We start from the raw sequence: 20,723 nt of genomic DNA, 5'->3' as shown, positions 1-20,723 counted from the left end.
ATTGCCCACTGGTGCCAACTATCACGAGGCCTGTCTACACCAGCTGAGACTATATCTGGCTTATACAATCAGAAGACAGGGAGTATATAATTATTTCTCACTCTTACCATGATGTCACTCTCTGGTTTCCAAATAAAAAATGGATGGAGCTGAAAGAAATTACAGGATGGGAGCGCTGATACAGTGTCAATGACTTCTGGCTGTGGAGGTAGACGCCACAATGAAAGGGCATTTCCTGGCTTGAGCATATGGTGGAATCCAGGCCACAATCCCAGAGATTGGAGTTCTGTCCTCATCTACACTTTCTGATGATAAGAACAGGTCCAACTGCTTATATCCTGATCTGGTCTCTGTGCCTGCGGGGTAACAAAAGCAGGAGGTCCAGCTGTGGGAACAAGGATATAATTTGTAACATGTAGGCCTATTCATTTTCACATTTTACTATTATGACAGATTGTAAGATAAATTAAACCATACTTGGGCCACAGTAACATCTTCAGAGTAGTTATAAAAACATCTTACTGCGTGGTGGCTCATGTGTACGAGGGGCTGGTCTGGGTGTCGGTGGGGCAACAACAGGAAAAGGCTGGACAAGGATGAAAAAAGGTAAAACTAACTTAGCGAGATGTCATAACTTTAAAAGGACTTCAAGAACACACAGTAACATCTTCAGAGCAGAGTAATGAAAACATCTTACCGTGTGGTGGCTCAGACGTATGAGGGGAAGAGATCTCAGAAGGTAGGAGTGTTCCTGAAACACCAACAAACTCTATTTACTTTATATTGCATAATTTCTTTATTTACTTAATTACCATATTTGTTACCACTGCTGTACAGCCTTAAATAAACGTATAACACGTATTCAGGCCACAGTAGACCTTGTGTATGTCACGATCGTGGTGTGGAGGCAGGTTGGAGAACCCAAACGCAGGACACAGAGCGGAGCAGGTATGGTATAACGAAGGGTTTTAATAAACAAAAGCGAGCACACTTACAGGTGAGTGGCTGAATAACAGAAATCCAAAAGTACCGGGAGACGAGACAAGACGAGACAAGCAAGGCTGGTTACAGGCAGAGAGTACACACATGACAGACTGGGGGGTAACATGAACAATGACTGGACAAGGACAAGACAGAAACACCAGGTATATACACACAGGGACTAACGAGCAGGGGGGAGCAACACAGGTGACAGACATGAGACTAACGAGGCAGAGAAAGCAGAGAGAAAGCAGAGGAAAACAGAGATGACAAGCAGACTATATAACATACTGGACACTAGACAGGACAGAACCCAAAACTCAACATACCAAGGCAGATACCAAACTCAAAAGTAAACACAAAGGATGGCCAACCGGCAGAGCGTGACAGTACCCCCCCACGACGAGCGTCTCCAGACGGTCAACAAAACCCAAAACAGCCCAAAAACAAGGCACAAGCCGGCCCAGGGTGGGCAGAGGGAGGACAGGAGGAGGGCAAGTCGAGCCAGGGTGGGCGGAGGGAGGACAGGAGGAGGGCCAGACCAGGAACTCTCAGGAGGGTGGCCAGAGGGCAAGGCAAGGGAGCGACAGAGTTCGGGAGGTCGCACAAGCAGGCCAAGGGGACAAAACAGTCCGGGGGAACCACCCAACAGGCAGATCATGCCCAGGAAACAGGGCAGGTAAGGCACTTGGCCTAACATGCAGGGCAGGGCAGAGAGACAGAACAGTTCAGGAGGCCGTCCCGGAGGCCGACTCAGGAGGCCGTGCAGACCAAAGGGATCACGGAGTTCAGGAGGTCGTCCCGGGGGATGACCCGACAGGCCGGGCAAATCAGGGGGTAAACACAGTTCAGGTGGGCGTCCCGTGGGACGACCCATGAGGCAGGGCAGAACAAGGGGGCCACAGAGTTCAAGGGGTTGGCAGGACGGCCAACAGTGAGGCAGCAACCCCACTGGGGGCCGAGCAGGAGGCCTACGGCAAGACCTCTCCGGAGGTCGGCACCCAAAGCTTGGGTGCTCTGGAGGCACAGCTGGGCTGAGGACCACCGGCGAGAGAGCTGGGCTGGGAACCATGGACCGGACACGAGGAGCTGGAGTCGGCCTGACCACCGACTGGACAGCTGGGCTGGAGACCATAGACCGGACACGAGGAGCTGGAGTCGGCCGGACCACAAACGGAGCATGAGGAACAGGAGTCGGCTGGGCCACCAACGGAGCTGGTGTTGGTCGGACCACCGACGAGGGAACAGGAGTCGGCTGGGCCACCGGCGAAGCAGGTGCCGGTCGGACCACCGACGGAGCATGAGGAACAGGAGTCGGCTGGGCCACCAACGAAGCTGGTGTTGGTCGGACCACCGACGAGGGAACAGGAGTCAGCTGGGCCACCGGCGAAGCAGGTGCCGGTCGGACCACCGACGGAGCACGAGGAATGGGAGTCGGCTGGGCCACCAACGAAGCTGGTGTTGGTCGGACCACCAACGGGAGAACAGGAGTCGGCTGGGCCACCAACGAAGCTGGTGTCAGTCGGACCTTCGATGAGGGACCAGTAACAGGTGTCGGTAGGACGACCGAGTGAGACCTGGGAGCAGGAGTAGGCCAGGGATCAGGCAGGCGGCTAGTAGCGCTAGCAGGCCGGGGATCAGGCAGGTGTGATGTGGAGCTAGCAGCGCTAGCGGGCCGGGAATCAGGCAGGCGGCTAGCCGTTCTAGCAAGCCAGGGGACAGGTTTGTTGCCGACGGGTCGCTGATGGTGACCTCGTCGCCTCCGATGACCACCACGGGAACCCGAAAAGATGGCTAGGCGACTCCCTTCAAAGGACGACTCCGGGGAAAGCCTAGCCTCCAGGCTATCAGGCCATAGCGTAGCTGCCCGTGCTGCCTCTGACTCCCTGGCCTTCATGGTCAGGTAGGCCAGGAGAGTCATAGTCCCTGAGTCCTTGGTAGGTAGGGCAGGCAGGCGGACGGACAGGCTAGGCGGAGGACTAGCGGCGCTAGCCGAGCAGGATACAGGCAGGACAGGCGGAGGGCTAGCGGCGCTAGCCGAGCAGGATACAGGCAGGACAGGCGGAGGGCTAGCGGCGCCAGCCAAACAGGTAACAGGCAGGACAGGCGGAGGGCTAGCAGCGCCAGCCGAAGAGACAACAGGCAGGACAGGCGGAGGACTAGCGGCGCCAGCCGAACAGGTAACAGACAGGACAGGCAGGACAGGCAGAGGGCTAGCGGCGCCAGCCGAACAGGTAACAGGCAGGACAGGCGGAGGGCTAGCAGCGCCAGCCGAACAGGTAACAGGCAGGACAGGCGGAGGGCTAGCAGCGCCAGCCGAACAGGTAACAGGCAGGACAGGCGGAGGGCTAGCAGCGCCAGCCGAACAGATAACAGGCAGGACAGGCAGAGGGCTAGCAGGCCGGAGAGATGACGGCCGGAGGCTAGCGGTCCGGGTGTTAGCCATTTCCAGGCTAACAGACTGAGGATCTGATGAGGACTTGGCTGGGGGATTGGCTGAGGTGTGGAGGAAGTCACAAACCCACCCAGGGAGAGAGTCTGCTGCTCCTGGCTGAGCAGCCAGGCTCTTCCAGGCAAGGGACACGATAGCTGCCTTATGGCTAACATGACTAGCCCCATACCACATATTCCTCAGCGTCAGAAGCTCCCTCACCACGTCAGTCTGTACCTCAGTTAGTGTGTCTGCTGGGCTCTTAATTGGTCCGGTCATTCTGTCACGATCGTGGTGTGGAGGCAGGTTGGAGAACCCAAACGCAGGACACAGAGCGGAGCAGGTATGGTATAACGAAGGGTTTTAATAAACAAACAAAAGCGAGCACACTTACAGGTGAGTGGCTGAATAACAGAAATCCAAAATCCAAAAGTACCGGGAGACGAGACAAGACGAGACAAGCAAGGCTGGTTACAGGCAGAGAGTACACACGACAGACTGGGGGGTAACATGAACAATGACTGGACAAGGACAAGACAGAAACACCAGGTATATATACACACAGGGACTAACGAGCAGGGCGGGAGCAACACAGGTGACAGACATGAGACTAACGAGGCAGAGAGAGAGCGGAGGAAAACAGAGAGACTAGACATGACAAGCAGACTATATAACAGATACTGGACACTAGACAGGACAGAACCCAAAACTCAACATACCAAGGCAGATACCAAACTCAAAAGTAAACACAAAGGATGGCCAACCGGCAGAGCGTGACAGTGTAGGAGAAAAAAAATAAGATATACACCTGGTGCTGAGACCGTTTTCTCAGTTTGCTGTTGACTAGCAAGCTCATTCACCAGAAACTGCAGCTCAGGAGGAAGGGGCTCCTGTCTCTTCACTGTAGGCTTGGCGGGGGCTACGAAGATAGAATGACAACAAGACAAGAAAAAGAACTCACCAGTATGACAGAAGTATAACATAATTAACACAGAGCATAAGACAATCCGTTTTATTAATTAGAATTAGAAATTATCTTATCTTATTATAATGAAAAACAATTGGTAATATAATTATGATACACTTTATTTATTCACAAATTTCCCTCTGGATCGATGCTCAATTAAAATACTCTTCCTTAGCCTTTATAAGTATAAGCAGGTGAAGCAATATGATTTTTCTTACTTTAAATAACATGCATGAAGAAACTGAATAAAAAATACTTACCCTCACCACTGAGGAAATCAATTCATGAACCCTATTGGTTAGTAGGAACATCAGCATGCAAACACAACATTAGTGGAACATGGCCAGAACGTGTCCAGAACACAAGAAAACAGAAAACAAAACAAGAACAGAAGAGGGTGATGGCGCATAGATTAGATGCTTGCCATCTGATGTGGAATGCTTGGCTATTATGTGGGAGACCAGGGTTCAATTCCCACTGAAAGCCATCCACCAATGTGTCCCTGAGCAAGACTCTTAACCCCTAGTTGCTCCAGAGGCATGTGACCTCAGACATAAATAGCAATTGTAAGTCACGCTGGATAAAAGTGTCAGGTAAATGTAATGCATGGTTCCGTTTTGGAGAGCATTCCAATGTGGCTCAGTGAACTTTTACAAAACCTGTTTTCATTCCCGTGCCTTCTCCTGGTACACCAAATGATGATGATGGAGCAGCAGCTGGCAACACACAAAAAGATTAAATGACATAGCAAACTTGCATTTATCACGCTGTTTGAGCCAAAATCCATCTTGAATGTTCAGTCAGTAGAAAAAAACAAAATATCACTTACAACATGGTACTAGTTCCCTGGTGGTGATATGCTCAGCATTGCTTTCTCCAGCTCCTCATCATCATCCATCACTGTGACACAGACAGACACAATTAGTGTTGTAAAAACATGTATTTCTACTTTGTGATACACATGTTCCATGACTGAGCTGTATTTTGATGTAAATCAATACAGGTATAAAAAACTAACACATTTTGTGCATATTGAAAGAAACCTACTCATGGCTTCATCAGCTGCGCTTGGGGCAAGAACTGGTGGAGAGGAGACAGAGGCTGACTCTTTCTTTCTCAGGTACGGCTGCAGTCTGAACATCTGAGTCCCTGAAAAACACTTACTCCTCATGATGAAGGCTGCATAGCCATCAGCCCTGCTGTCCCACACCTCCCGCCAGGTGCTCTTGGCACGAGTGCCAAATCCAACCAGCTGGTCATCCTCTGAGGCTGCTCGAGCTGGGGGCTTTTCTGACTCATAAGATAGAAGTCTTTGGATTTCGTCAAAGCTGCAGGCGTAACCCACATAGGACAATAAGCTGGCCTTACTCTGCCCCTCAGTCAACACCCCTGTAGCCTCTTCTTTCTCTGTGTGCTTGATAAGGTAGATTGTGTAGCCTACATTGTTTTCCAAAAGCCACCGGAAGGATTTTCCCTTATATTTACCAAACTGCAGGATGTATTCCCCCAGCACCTCTGTCCTGTCTGAGGCATCCCCTCCTCTCTGACGGACCACAGTCAGGGCATTCTGTTTGACTATGTCCTCCCTCAGAGGTGCAGACTTGTGCTGCAGAGAAGGGTTGTCCTTGAGCAGCTTAGCTGCATCAGTTGGATGCTGCAGAAGGTACCCCAGAGGTCCCTTGCGGAAAACCACTTTGATCCTCCCAGGAAAAAAACTGATAGTTTTTTGCATGCTGACCTGTGACATGTGAGGAAATTAACAGTATTATATATATTAAACATTTATCATTCATCTTAATCCTTGCATACTTTCAGGTTCAGTTCAACTTTAATGTCAGACTCAGTGTACATGACAAAACATATTACTATTATGAACACACAATCAAAATATATCACATACTGTAAAGAAAAAATAAAACATTGCCATGTTTTATAAAAGACAGTTAACAGTATGAGTTGTACAGTATGACAGTAAGAATAGGATTTGACAGTAGCATGATAATGACGTCCTGAGAATAATCCAGTCTACAGATCAGTAGAGGCTAGAAAGTCTCTTTACACTGCCTTACAAAACAAGTGACTTGCACTAGTCATTATGGGAAACCTGAAGCTTGTGTTGCTGCTCCACATTTTAGTATAGCAGCTGTATTTACACACACACACACACACACACACACAATTTGTAGCTTAGTTATTAATATGCTATGCTTACAATGAATGTGTATGACTGGTGAATGCAGATGTAGTGTAAAAGCGCTTTGAGTGGTCGAAAATACTAGAAAGGCATTATACAAATACAGAGCATTACAGCATTACATATGCCATATCAGGCTATATTACAAATACCTCAGATATCTATTAGCTCATTCAATGTATTTATTGTTGCCTTGACTTTATTCAGAGACAAATCTAATCTAACTTAAAATGTTCTTTGCATGTGCAGTTTTTAAATTTGAACTGAGAAAACGCATGAAATCAATTCATCAAAATATACGAAAAATATACGTGCCACTGTAATAAAAGCAGATTGTAGCTTATATAATGTTAGCTAAATGTCTCTGACATTAACCAGATGTGCCGCAAAGAGAAAAGCCCAAGTCGATGTCATTTAACATACAAGGGTCTGAAATTTCCAACGCAGATATCTGATCATTGTTTATCTAGTTCTTAGTCAAAAATATACAAAAAGTTGCTTGCCTATGTTGTACAAAGCTAACACAGTATAAAGTTGTTGTTGACTTCTCTGTTCTTCTCCAGTCACTGAATGAAAATTTGACAAGCAGAGACGGAGCTGAACAGTTACAACGCCACAAAGCACTAGTAGCCGGAAGGCGCGTTACGTCCGTAGTGGTTTAGCACTACCATAGAGAATGAATAGGAAACGGTTTGGGGCCATTTAGCTAAACATTTCTCAGACTTTTCTACCAGCTGCTGATTATTCACCAAGAAAGACCAAAAGAATAACAGCAGCATCGAGCGTGACCCCGCTGTCCGACCGAGGCGAGGATATGCTTAGCTTCCCCATTAACAAAAGACAATAAGCCAAGCAGAAAAAGCAATAGCAACACTTGACTGTATGAGTCAATTTCTCAGTTCCTGTCTGTCGCCTTTATTAGCAAGTCGTATTGTATTGTGTACCCCGGAGGTATACATTGTGCGGCTGTCAAAAAATCTGAGTACAGTTTGCTTTTATAGCGCGTTTACAGGACAACTTGGAGAGAATCTGCAATTGGCTCACACGCATCCTACACCCCGGGCATGGTCAAAGCCTACACCCCAGCCTGCTACTGCCAATCGGCTTGATACTCCCTCACTCCAAAGGTGTCCCAGCTACCCCTCGACAAAATCGCGACTGTTTGCGGTCCTGGCTCCAGTAGCAAACTACAGCATTAGGCTGTCTTTAAACAACTGCTGAGTGTCTATGGGATCAAGTTGCATAATCATCTCGGGCCTAAACTCCCGCAACTGGCTCCTGGCTGCTGAGCCTGCATGTGCCGACCTCTGCAGCTAATCCAGCGTGCAGCAGCTCGGCTGGTCTTCAGCCTACCCAAGTTCTGCCGCACTACACCGCTCCTCTGCACCCTGCACTGGCCAAAGGAGAGCAGTGTCAATCGGGCCTCATCGCCAAAAAGGGTCATATCGAAGAAGAGTGAGGGCTTGAAGTCAACGCCCTGCGCTACGCTGCGTGACGAAATGACGGGCAGAGTCTGCCCGACACACGTGCCAAGGTCAGCGTGGGCGCCGTCCTCGTTAGTATAGTGGACAGTATCTCCGCCTGTCACGCGGAAGACCGGGGTTCGATTCCCCGACGGGGAGACTGGACTTTTCTACCAGCTGCTGATTATTCACCAAGAAAGACCAAAAGAATAACAGCAGCATCGAGCGTGACCCCGCTGTCCGACCGAGGCGAGGATATGCTTAGCTTCCCCATTAACAAAAGACAATAAGCCAAGCAGAAAAAGGCAATAGCAACACTTGACTGTATGAGTCAATTTCTCAGTTCCTGTCTGTCGCCTTTATTAGCAAGTCGTGTTGTATTGTGTACCCCGGAGCTATACATTGTGCGGCTGTCAAAAAATCTGAGTGAGTACAGTTTGCTTTTTATAGCGCGTTTACAGGACAACTTGGAGAGAATCTGCAATTGGCTCACACGCATCCTACACCCCGGGCATGGTCAAAGCCTACACCCCAGCCTGCTACTGCCAATCGGCTTGATACTCCCTCACTCCAAAGGTGTCCCAGCTACCCCTCGACAAAATCGCGACTGTTTGCGGTCCTGGCTCCAGTAGCAAACTACAGCATTAGGCTGTCTTTAAACAACTGCTGAGTGTCTATGGGATCAAGTTGCATAATCATCTCGGGCCTAAACTCCCGCAACTGGCTCCTGGCTGCTGAGCCTGCATGTGCCGACCTCTGCAGCTAATCCAGCGTGCAGCAGCTCGGCTGGTCTTCAGCCTACCCAAGTTCTGCCGCACTACACCGCTCCTCTGCACCCTGCACTGGCCAAAGGAGAGCAGTGTCAATCGGGCCTCATCGCCAAAAAGGGTCATATCGAAGAAGAGTGAGGGCTTGAAGTCAACGCCCTGCGCTACGCTGCGTGACGAAATGACGGGCAGAGTCTGCCCGACACACGTGCCAAGGTCAGCGCGGGCGCCGTCCTCGTTAGTATAGTGGACAGTATCTCCGCCTGTCACGCGGAAGACCGGGGTTCGATTCCCCGACGGGGAGACTGGACTTTTCTACCAGCTGCTGATTATTCACCAAGAAAGACCAAAAGAATAACAGCAGCATCGAGCGTGACGCCGCTGTCCGACCGAGGCGAGGATATGCTTAGCTTCCCCATTAACAAAAGACAATAAGCCAAGCAGAAAAAGGCAATAGCAACACTTGACTGTATGAGTCAATTTCTCAGTTCCTGTCTGTCGCCTTTATTAGCAAGTCGTGTTGTATTGTGTACCCCGGAGCTATACATTGTGCGGCTGTCAAAAAATCTGAGTGAGTACAGTTTGCTTTTTATAGCGCGTTTACAGGACAACTTGGAGAGAATCTGCAATTGGCTCACACGCATCCTACACCCCGGGCATGGTCAAAGCCTACACCCCAGCCTGCTACTGCCAATCGGCTTGATACTCCCTCACTCCAAAGGTGTCCCAGCTACCCCTCGACAAAATCGCGACTGTTTGCGGTCCTGGCTCCAGTAGCAAACTACAGCATTAGGCTGTCTTTAAACAACTGCTGAGTGTCTATGGGATCAAGTTGCATAATCATCTCGGGCCTAAACTCCCGCAACTGGCTCCTGGCTGCTGAGCCTGCATGTGCCGACCTCTGCAGCTAATCCAGCGTGCAGCAGCTCGGCTGGTCTTCAGCCTACCCAAGTTCTGCCGCACTACACCGCTCCTCTGCACCCTGCACTGGCCAAAGGAGAGCAGTGTCAATCGGGCCTCATCGCCAAAAAGGGTCATATCGAAGAAGAGTGAGGGCTTGAAGTCAACGCCCTGCGCTACGCTGCGTGACGAAATGACGGGCAGAGTCTGGCAAGTCGTGTTGTATTGTGTACCCCGGAGCTATACATTGTGCGGCTGTCAAAAAATCTGAGTGAGTACAGTTTGCTTTTTATAGCGCGTTTACAGGACAACTTGGAGAGAATCTGCAACTGGCTCACACGCATCCTACACCCCGGGCATGGTCAAAGCCTACACCCCAGCCTGCTACTGCCAATCGGCTTGATACTCCCTCACTCCAAAGGTGTCCCAGCTACCCCTCGACAAAATCGCGACTGTTTGCGGTCCTGGCTCCAGTAGCAAACTACAGCATTAGGCTGTCTTTAAACTACTGCTGAGTGTCTATGGGATCAAGTTGCATAATCATCTCGGGCCTAAACTCCCGCAACTGGCTCCTGGCTGCTGAGCCTGCATGTGCCGACCTCTGCAGCTAATCCAGCGTGCAGCAGCTCGGCTGGTCTTCAGCCTACCCAAGTTCTGCCGCACTACACCGCTCCTCTGCACCCTGCACTGGCCAAAGGAGAGCAGTGTCAATCGGGCCTCATCGCCAAAAAGGGTCATATCGAAGAAGAGTGAGGGCTTGAAGTCAACGCCCTGCGCTACGCTGCGTGACGAAATGACGGGCAGAGTCTGCCCGACACACGTGCCAAGGTCAGCGTGGGCGCCGTCCTCGTTAGTATAGTGGACAGTATCTCCGCCTGTCACGCGGAAGACCGGGGTTCGATTCCCCGACGGGGAGACTGGACTTTTCTACCAGCTGCTGATTATTCACCAAGAAAGACCAAAAGAATAACAGCAGCATCGAGCGTGACCCGCTGTCCGACCGAGGCGAGGATATGCTTAGCTTCCCATTAACAAAAGACAATAAGCCAAGCAGAAAAAGGCAATAGCAACACTTGACTGTATGAGTCAATTTCTCAGTTCCTGTCTGTCGCCTTTATTAGCAAGTCGTGTTGTATTGTGTACCCCGGAGCTATACATTGTGCGGCTGTCAAAAAATCTGAGTGAGTACAGTTTGCTTTTTATAGCGCGTTTACAGGACAACTTGGAGAGAATCTGCAATTGGCTCACACGCATCCTACACCCCGGGCATGGTCAAAGCCTACACCCCAGCCTGCTACTGCCAATCGGCTTGATACTCCCTCACTCCAAAGGTGTCCCAGCTACCCCTCGACAAAATCGCCACTGTTTGCGATCCTGGCTCCAGTAGCAAACTACAGCATTAGGCTGTCTTTAAACAACTGCTGAGTGTCTATGGGATCAAGTTGCATAATCATCTCGGGCCTAAACTCCCGCAACTGGCTCCTGGCTGCTGAGCCTGCATGTGCCGACCTCTGCAGCTAATCCAGCGTGCAGCAGCTCGGCTGGTCTTCAGCCTACCCAAGTTCTGCCGCACTACACCGCTCCTCTGCACCCTGCACTGGCCAAAGGAGAGCAGTGTCAATCGGGCCTCATCGCCAAAAAGGATCATATCGAAGAAGAGTGAGGGCTTGAAGTCAACGCCCTGCGCTACGCTGCGTGACGAAATGACGGGCAGAGTCTGCCCGACACACGTGCCAAGGTCAGCGTGGGCGCCGTCCTCGTTAGTATAGTGGACAGTATCTCCGCCTGTCACGCGGAAGACCGGGGTTCGATTCCCCGACGGGGAGACTGGACTTTTCTACCAGCTGCTGATTATAACAAAAGACAATAAGCCAAGCAGAAAAAGGCAATAGCAACACTTGACTGTATGAGTCAATTTCTCAGTTCCTGTCTGTCGCCTTTATTAGCAAGTCGTGTTGTATTGTGTACCCGGAGCTATACATTGTGCGGCTGTCAAAAAATCTGAGTGAGTACAGTTTGCTTTTTATAGCGCGTTTACAGGACAACTTGGAGAGAATCTGCAATTGGCTCACACGCATCCTACACCCGGGCATGGTCAAAGCCTACACCCCAGCCTGCTACTGCCAATCGGCTTGATACTCCCTCACTCCAAAGGTGTCCCAGCTACCCCTCGACAAAATCGCGACTGTTTGCGGTCCTGGCTCCAGTAGCAAACTACAGCATTAGGCTGTCTTTAAACAACTGCTGAGTGTCTATGGGATCAAGTTGCATAATCATCTCGGGCCTAAACTCCCGCAACTGGCTCCTGGCTGCTGAGCCTGCATGTGCCGACCTCTGCAGCTAATCCAGCGTGCAGCAGCTCGGCTGGTCTTCAGCCTACCCAAGATCTGCCGCACTACACCGCTCCTCTGCACCCTGCACTGGCCAAAGTAGAGCAGTGTCAATCGGGCCTCATCGCCAAAAAGGATCATATCGAAGAAGAGTGAGGGCTTGAAGTCAACGCCCTGCGCTACGCTGCGTGACGAAATGACGGGCAGAGTCTGCCCGACACACGTGCCAAGGTCAGCGCGGGCGCCGTCCTCGTTAGTATAGTGGACAGTATCTCCGCCTGTCACGCGGAAGACCGGGGTTCGATTCCCCGACGGGGAGACTGGACTTTTCTACCAGCTGCTGATTATTCACCAAGAAAGACCAAAAGAATAACAGCAGCATCGAGCGTGACCCGCTGTCCGACCGAGGCGAGGATATGCTTAGCTTCCCCATTAACAAAAGACAATAAGCCAAGCAGAAAAAGGCAATAGCAACACTTGACTGTATGAGTCAATTTCTCAGTTCCTGTCTGTCGCCTTTATTAGCAAGTCGTGTTGTATTGTGTACCCCGGAGCTATACATTGTGCGGCTGTCAAAAAATCTGAGTGAGTACAGTTTGCTTTTTATAGCGCGTTTACAGGACAACTTGGAGAGAATCTGCAATTGGCTCACACGCATCCTACACCCCGGGCATGGTCAAAGCCTACACCCCAGCCTGCTACTGCCAATCGGCTTGATACTCCCTCACTCCAAAGGTGTCCCAGCTACCCCTCGACAAAATCGCGACTGTTTGCGGTCCTGGCTCCAGTAGCAAACTACAGCATTAGGCTGTCTTTAAACAACTGCTGAGTGTCTATGGGATCAAGTTGCATAATCATCTCGGGCCTAAACTCCCGCAACTGGCTCCTGGCTGCTGAGCCTGCATGTGCCGACCTCTGCAGCTAATCCAGCGTGCAGCAGCTCGGCTGGTCTTCAGCCTACCCAAGTTCTGCCGCACTACACCGCTCCTCTGCACCCTGCACTGGCCAAAGGAGAGCAGTGTCAATCGGGCCTCATCGCCAAAAAGGGTCATATCGAAGAAGAGTGAGGGCTTGAAGTCAACGCCCTGCGCTACGCTGCGTGACGAAATGACGGGCAGAGTCTGCCCGACACACGTGCCAAGGTCAGCGTTGGCGCCGTCCTCGTTAGTATAGTGGACAGTATCCCGCAACTGGCTCCTGGCTGCTGAGCCTGCATGTGCCGACCTCTGCAGCTAATCCAGCGTGCAGCAGCTCGGCTGGTCTTCAGCCTACCCAAGTTCTGCCGCACTACACCGCTCCTCTGCACCCTGCACTGGCCAAAGGAGAGCAGTGTCAATCGGGCCTCATCGCCAAAAAGGGTCATATCGAAGAAGAGTGAGGGCTTGAAGTCAACGCCCTGCGCTACGCTGCGTGACGAAATGACGGGCAGAGTCTGCCCGACACACGTGCCAAGGTCAGCGTGGGCGCGTCCTCGTTAGTATAGTGGACAGTATCTCCGCCTGTCACGCGGAAGACCGGGATTCGATTCCCCGACGGGGAGACTGGACTTTTCTACCAGCTGCTGATTATTCACCAAGAAAGACCAAAAGAATAACAGCAGCATCGAGCGTGACGCCGCTGTCCGACCGAGGCGAGGATATGCTTAGCTTCCCCATTAACAAAAGACAATAAGCCAAGCAGAAAAAGGCAATAGCAACACTTGACTGTATGAGTCAATTTCTCAGTTCCTGTCTGTCGCCTTTATTAGCAAGTCGTGTTGTAGTATCTCCGCCTGTCACGCGGAAGACCGGGGTTCGATTCCCCGACGGGGAGACTGGACTTTTCTACCAGCTGCTGATTATTCACCAAGAAAGACCAAAAGAATAACAGCAGCATCGAGCGTGACGCCGCTGTCCGACCGAGGCGAGGATATGCTTAGCTTCCCCATTAACAAAAGACAATAAGCCAAGCAGAAAAAGGCAATAGCAACACTTGACTGTATGAGTCAATTTCTCAGTTCCTGTCTGTCGCCTTTATTAGCAAGTCGTGTTGTATTGTGTACCCCGGAGCTATACATTGTGCGGCTGTCAAAAAATCTGAGTGAGTACAGTTTGCTTTTTATAGCGCGTTTACAGGACAACTTGGAGAGAATCTGCAATTGGCTCACACGCATCCTACACCCCGGGCATGGTCAAAGCCTACACCCCAGCCTGCTACTGCCAATCGGCTTGATACTCCCTCACTCCAAAGGTGTCCCAGCTACCCCTCGACAAAATCGCGACTGTTTGCGGTCCTGGCTCCAGTAGCAAACTACAGCATTAGGCTGTCTTTAAACAACTGCTGAATGTCTATGGGATCAAGTTGCATAATCATCTCGGGCCTAAACTCCCGCAACTGGCTCCTGGCTGCTGAGCCTGCATGTGCCGACCTCTGCAGCTAATCCAGCGTGCAGCAGCTCAGCTGGTCTTCAGCCTACCCAAGTTCTGCCGCACTACACCGCTCCTCTGCACCCTGCACTGGCCAAAGGAGAGCAGTGTCAATCGGGCCTCATCGCCAAAAAGGGTCATATCGAAGAAGAGTGAGGGCTTGAAGTCAACGCCCTGCGCTACGCTGCGTGACGAAATGACGGGCAGAGTCTGCCCGACACACGTGCCAAGTTCAGCGTTGACGCTGTCCTAGTTAGTATAGTGGACAGTATCTCCGCCTGTCACGCGGAAGACCAGGGTTCGATTCCCCGACGGGGAGACTGGACTTTTCTACCAGCTGCTGATTATTCACCAAGAAAGACCAAAAGAATAACAGCAGCATCGAGCGTGACGCCGCTGTCCGACCGAGGCGAGGATATGCTTAGCTTCCCCATTAACAAAAGACAATAAGCCAAGCAGAAAAAGGCAATAGCAACACTTGACTGTATGAGTCAATTTCTCAGTTCCTGTCTGTCGCCTTTATTAGCAAGTCGTGTTGTATTGTGTACCCCGGAGCTATACATTGTGCGGCTGTCAAAAAATCTGAGTGAGTACAGTTTGCTTTTTATAGCGCGTTTACAGGACAACTTGGAGAGAATCTGCAATTGGCTCACACGCATCCTACACCCCGGGCATGGTCAAAGCCTACACCCCAGCCTGCTACTGCCAATCGGCTTGATACTCCCTCACTCCAAAGGTGTCCCAGCTACCCCTCAACAAAATCGCGACTGTTTGCGGTCCTGGCTCCAGTAGCAAACTACAGCATTAGGCTGTCTTTAAACAACTGCTGAGCGTCTATGGGATCAAGTTGCATAATCATCTCGGGCCTAAACTCCCGCAACTGGCTCCTGGCTGCTGAGCCTGCATGTGCCGACCTCTGCAGCTAATCCAGCGTGCAGCAGCTCGGCTGGTCTTCAGCCTACCCAAGTTCTGCCGCACTACACCGCTCCTCTGCACCCTGCACTGGCCAAAGGAGAGCAGTGTCAATCGGGCCTCATCGCCAAAAAGGGTCATATCGAAGAAGAGTGAGGGCTTGAAGTCAACGCCCTGCGCTACGCTGCGTGACGAAATGACGGGCAGAGTCTGCCCGACACACGTGCCAAGGTCAGCGTGGGCGCCGTCCTCGTTAGTATAGTGGACAGTATCTCCGCCTGTCACGCGGAAGACCGGGATTCGATTCCCCGACGGGGAGACTGGACTTTTCTACCAGCTGCTGATTATTCACCAAGAAAGACCAAAAGAATAACAGCAGCATCGAGCGTCACCCCGCTGTCCGACCGAGGCGAGGATATGCTTAGCTTCCCCATTAACAAAAGACAATAAGCCAAGCAGAAAAAGGCAATAGCAACACTTGACTGTATGAGTCAATTTCTCAGTTCCTGTCTGTCGCCTTTATTAGCAAGTCGTGTTGTAGTATCTCCGCCTGTCACGCGGAAGACCGGGGTTCGATTCCCCGACGGGGAGACTGGACTTTTCTACCAGCTGCTGATTATTCACCAAGAAAGACCAAAAGAATAACAGCAGCATCGAGCGTGACGCCGCTGTCCGACCGAGGCGAGGATATGCTTAGCTTCCCCATTAACAAAAGACAATAAGCCAAGCAGAAAAAGGCAATAGCAACACTTGACTGTATGAGTCAATTTCTCAGTTCCTGTCTGTCGCCTTTATTAGCAAGTCGTGTTGTAGTATCTCCGCCTGTCACGCGGAAGACCGGGTTCGATTCCCCGACGGGGAGACTGGACTTTTCTACCAGCTGCTGATTATTCACCAAGAAAGACCAAAAGAATAACAGCAGCATCGAGCGTGACGCCGCTGTCCGACCGAGGCGAGGATATGCTTAGCTTCCCATTACAAAAGACAATAAGCCAAGCAGAAAAAGGCAATAGCAACACTTGACTGTATGAGTCAATTTCTCAGTTCCTGTCTGTCGCCTTTATTAGCAAGTCGTGTTGTATTGTGTACCCCGGAGCTATACATTGTGCGGCTGTCAAAAAATCTGAGTGAGTACAGTTTGCTTTTTATAGCGCGTTTACAGGACAACTTGGAGAGAATCTGCAATTGGCTCACACGCATCCTACACCCCGGGCATGGTCAAAGCCTACACCCCAGCCTGCTACTGCCAATCGGCTTGATACTCCCTCACTCCAAAGGTGTCCCAGCTACCCCTCGACAAAATCGCGACTGTTTGCGGTCCTGGCTCCAGTAGCAAACTACAGCATTAGGCTGTCTTTAAACAACTGCTGAATGTCTATGGGATCAAGTTGCATAATCATCTCGGGCCTAAACTCCCGCAACTGGCTCCTGGCTGCTGAGCCTGCATGTGCCGACCTCTGCAGCTAATCCAGCGTGCAGCAGCTCGGCTGGTCTTCAGCCTACCCAAGTTCTGCCGCACTACACGCTCCTCTGCACCCTGCACTGGCCAAAGGAGAGCAGTGTCAATCGGGCCTCATCGCCAAAAAGGGTCATATCGAAGAAGAGTGAGGGCTTGAAGTCAACGCCCTGCGCTACGCTGCGTGACGAAATGACGGGCAGAGTCTGCCCGACACACGTGCCAAGTTCAGCGTTGACGCTGTCCTAGTTAGTATAGTGGACAGTATCTCCGCCTGTCACGCGGAAGACCAGGGTTCGATTCCCCGACGGGGAGACTGGACTTTTCTACCAGCTGCTGATTATTCACCAAGAAAGACCAAAAGAATAACAGCAGCATCGAGCGTGACGCCGCTGTCCGACCGAGGCGAGGATATGCTTAGCTTCCCCATTAACAAAAGACAATAAGCCAAGCAGAAAAAGGCAATAGCAACACTTGACTGTATGAGTCAATTTCTCAGTTCCTGTCTGTCGCCTTTATTAGCAAGTCGTGTTGTATTGTGTACCCCGGAGCTATACATTGTGCGGCTGTCAAAAAATCTGAGTGAGTACAGTTTGCTTTTTATAGCGCGTTTACAGGACAACTTGGAGAGAATCTGCAATTGGCTCACACGCATCCTACACCCCGGGCATGGTCAAAGCCTACACCCCAGCCTGCTACTGCCAATCGGCTTGATACTCCCTCACTCCAAAGGTGTCCCAGCTACCCCTCAACAAAATCGCGACTGTTTGCGGTCCTGGCTCCAGTAGCAAACTACAGCATTAGGCTGTCTTTAAACAACTGCTGAGCGTCTATGGGATCAAGTTGCATAATCATCTCGGGCCTAAACTCCCGCAACTGGCTCCTGGCTGCTGAGCCTGCATGTGCCGACCTCTGCAGCTAATCCAGCGTGCAGCAGCTCGGCTGGTCTTCAGCCTACCCAAGTTTGCCGCACTACACCGCTCCTCTGCACCCTGCACTGGCCAAAGGAGAGCAGTGTCAATCGGGCCTCATCGCCAAAAGGGTCATATCGAAGAAGAGTGAGGGCTTGAAGTCAACGCCCTGCGCTACGCTGCGTGACGAAATGACGGGCAGAGTCTGGCAAGTCGTGTTGTATTGTGTACCCCGGAGCTATACATTGTGCGGCTGTCAAAAAATCTGAGTGAGTACAGTTTGCTTTTTATAGCGCGTTTACAGGACAACTTGGAGAGAATCTGCAACTGGCTCACACGCATCCTACACCCGGGCATGGTCAAGCCTACACCCCAGCCTGCTACTGCCAATCGGCTTGATACTCCCTCACTCCAAAGGTGTCCCAGCTACCCCTCGACAAAATCGCGACTGTTTGCGGTCCTGGCTCCAGTAGCAAACTACAGCATTAGGCGTCTTTAAACTACTGCTGAGTGTCTATGGGATCAAGTTGCATAATCATCTCGGGCCTAAACTCCCGCAACTGGCTCCTGGCTGCTGAGCCTGCATGTGCCGACCTCTGCAGCTAATCCAGCGTGCAGCAGCTCGGCTGGTCTTCAGCCTACCCAAGTTCTGCCGCATACCGCTCCTCTGCACCCTGCACTGGCCAAAGGAGAGCAGTGTCAATCGGGCCTCATCGCCAAAAAGGGTCATATCGAAGAAGAGTGAGGGCTTGAAGTCAACGCCCTGCGCTACGCTGCGTGACGAAATGACGGGCAGAGTCTGCCCGACACACGTGCCAAGGTCAGCGTGGGCGCCGTCCTCGTTAGTATAGTGGACAGTATCTCCGCCTGTCACGCGGAAGACCGGGTTCGATTCCCCGACGGGGAGACTGGACTTTTCTACCAGCTGCTGATTATTCACCAAGAAAGACCAAAAGAATAACAGCAGCATCGAGCGTGACCCCGCTGTCCGACCGAGGCGAGGATATGCTTAGCTTCCCATTAACAAAAGACAATAAGCCAAGCAGAAAAAGGCAATAGCAACCTTGACTGTATGAGTCAATTTCTCAGTTCCTGTCTGTCGCCTTTTTAGCAAGTCGTGTTGTATTGTGTACCCCGGAGCTATACATTGTGCGGCTGTCAAAAAATCTGAGTGAGTACAGTTTGCTTTTTATAGCGCGTTTACAGGACAACTTGGAGAGAATCTGCAATTGGCTCACACGCATCCTACACCCCGGCATGGTCAAAGCCTACACCCCAGCCTGCTACTGCCAATCGGCTTGATACTCCCTCACTCCAAAGGTGTCCCCTACCCCTCGACAAAATCGCCACTGTTTCGATCCTGGCTCCAGTAGCAAACTACAGCATTAGGCTGTCTTTAAACAACTGCTGATGTCTATGGGATCAAGTTGCATAATCATCTCGGGCCTAAACTCCCGCAACTGGCTCCTGGCTGCTGAGCCTGCATGTGCCGACCTCTGCAGCTAATCCGCGTGCAGCAGCTCGGCTGGTCTTCAGCCTACCCAAGTTCTGCCGCACTACACCGCTCCTCTGCACCCTGCACTGGCCAAAGAGAGCAGTGTCAATCGGCCTCATCGCCAAAAGGATCATATCGAAGAAGAGTGAGGGCTTGAAGTCAACGCCCTGCGCTACGCTGCGTGACGAAATGACGGGCAGAGTCTGCCCGACACACGTGCCAAGGTCAGCGTGGGCGCCGTCCTCGTTAGTATAGTGGACAGTATCTCCGCCTGTCACGCGGAAGACCGGGGTTCGATTCCCCGACGGGGAGACTGGACTTTTCTACCAGCTGCTGATTATAACAAAAGACAATAAGCCAAGCAGAAAAGGCAATAGCACACTGACTGTATGAGTCAATTTCTCAGTCCTGTCTGTCGCCTTTATTAGCAAGTCGTGTTGTATGTGTACCCCGGAGCTATACATTGTGCGGCTGTCAAAAAATCTGAGTGAGTACAGTTTGCTTTTTATAGCGCGTTTACAGGACAACTTGGAGAGAATCTGCAATTGGCTCACACGCATCCTACACCCCGGGCATGGTCAAAGCCTACCCCCAGCCTGCTACTGCCAATCGGCTTGATACTCCCTCACTCCAAAGGTGTCCCAGCTACCCCTCGCAAATCGCGACTTTTGCGGTCCTGGCTCCAGTAGCAAACTACAGCATTAGGCTGTCTTTAAACACTGCTGAATGTCTATGGGATCAAGTTGCATAATCATCTCGGGCCTAAACTCCCGCAACTGGCTCCTGGCTGCTGAGCCTGCATGTGCCGACCTCTGCAGCTAATCCAGCGTGCAGCAGCTCAGCTGGTCTTCAGCCTACCCAAGTTCTGCCGCACTACACCGCTCCTCTGCACCCTGCACTGGCCAAAGAGAGCAGTGTCAATCGGCCTCATCGCCAAAAAGGGTCATATCGAAGAAGAGTGAGGGCTTGAAGTCAACGCCCTGCGCTACGCTGCGTGACGAAATGACGGGCAGTCTGCCCGACACACGTGCCAAGTTCAGCGTTGACGCTGTCCTAGTTAGTATAGTGGACAGTATCTCCGCCTGTCACGCGAAGACCAGGTTCGATTCCCCGACGGGGACTGGACTTTTCTACCAGCTGCTGATTATTCACCAAAAAGACCAAAAGAATAACAGCACATCGAGCGTGACGCCGCTGTCCGACCGAGGCGAGGATATGCTTAGCTTCCCATTAACAAAAGACAATAAGCCAAGCAGAAAAGCAATAGCAACACTTGACTGTATGAGTCAATTTCTCGTTCCTGTCTGTCGCCTTTATTAGCAAGTCGTGTTGTATTGTGTACCCCGGAGCTATACATTGTGGCTGTCAAAAATCTAGTGAGTACAGTTTGCTTTTTATAGCGCGTTTACAGACAACTTGGAGAGAATCTGCAATTGGTCACACGCATCCTACACCCCGGCATGGTCAAAGCCTACACCCCAGCCTGCTACTGCCAATCGGCTTGATACTCC

At 51.2% G+C, this 20,723-nt stretch overlaps 6 non-coding genes across 6 annotated transcripts; all 6 read left to right on the top strand.

Moving 5' to 3' along the window:
- Nucleotides 1-8,123: 8,123 nt before the first annotated feature.
- Nucleotides 8,124-8,195, top strand: trnad-guc. The gene has a single exon. It is a non-coding gene; the product is annotated as a tRNA-Asp (tRNA).
- Nucleotides 8,196-9,035: 840 nt separating this feature from the next.
- Nucleotides 9,036-9,107, top strand: trnad-guc. Its single transcript has one exon. It is a non-coding gene; the product is annotated as a tRNA-Asp (tRNA).
- Nucleotides 9,108-10,547: 1,440 nt separating this feature from the next.
- trnad-guc lies at nucleotides 10,548-10,619 on the top strand. Its single transcript has one exon. It is a non-coding gene; the product is annotated as a tRNA-Asp (tRNA).
- An 838-nt stretch (nucleotides 10,620-11,457) lies between these two features.
- trnad-guc lies at nucleotides 11,458-11,529 on the top strand. The gene has a single exon. It is a non-coding gene; the product is annotated as a tRNA-Asp (tRNA).
- A 751-nt stretch (nucleotides 11,530-12,280) lies between these two features.
- Nucleotides 12,281-12,352, top strand: trnad-guc. Its single transcript has one exon. It is a non-coding gene; the product is annotated as a tRNA-Asp (tRNA).
- A 7,100-nt stretch (nucleotides 12,353-19,452) lies between these two features.
- trnad-guc lies at nucleotides 19,453-19,524 on the top strand. The gene has a single exon. It is a non-coding gene; the product is annotated as a tRNA-Asp (tRNA).
- The last annotated feature ends 1,199 nt before the right edge of the window (nucleotides 19,525-20,723 follow it).

Source organism: Micropterus salmoides, unplaced genomic scaffold (assembly GCF_014851395.1).
Source record: "Micropterus salmoides isolate LMB-PRFRI ecotype aquatic unplaced genomic scaffold, ASM1485139v1 Ms_hic_scaffold_59, whole genome shotgun sequence".
In the NCBI taxonomy this organism is placed as follows: Eukaryota; Metazoa; Chordata; class Actinopteri; order Centrarchiformes; family Centrarchidae; genus Micropterus; species Micropterus salmoides.
The sequence above is the reverse complement of the archived record's forward strand: the minus strand, read 5'-3'. Positions and strand labels throughout refer to the sequence as shown.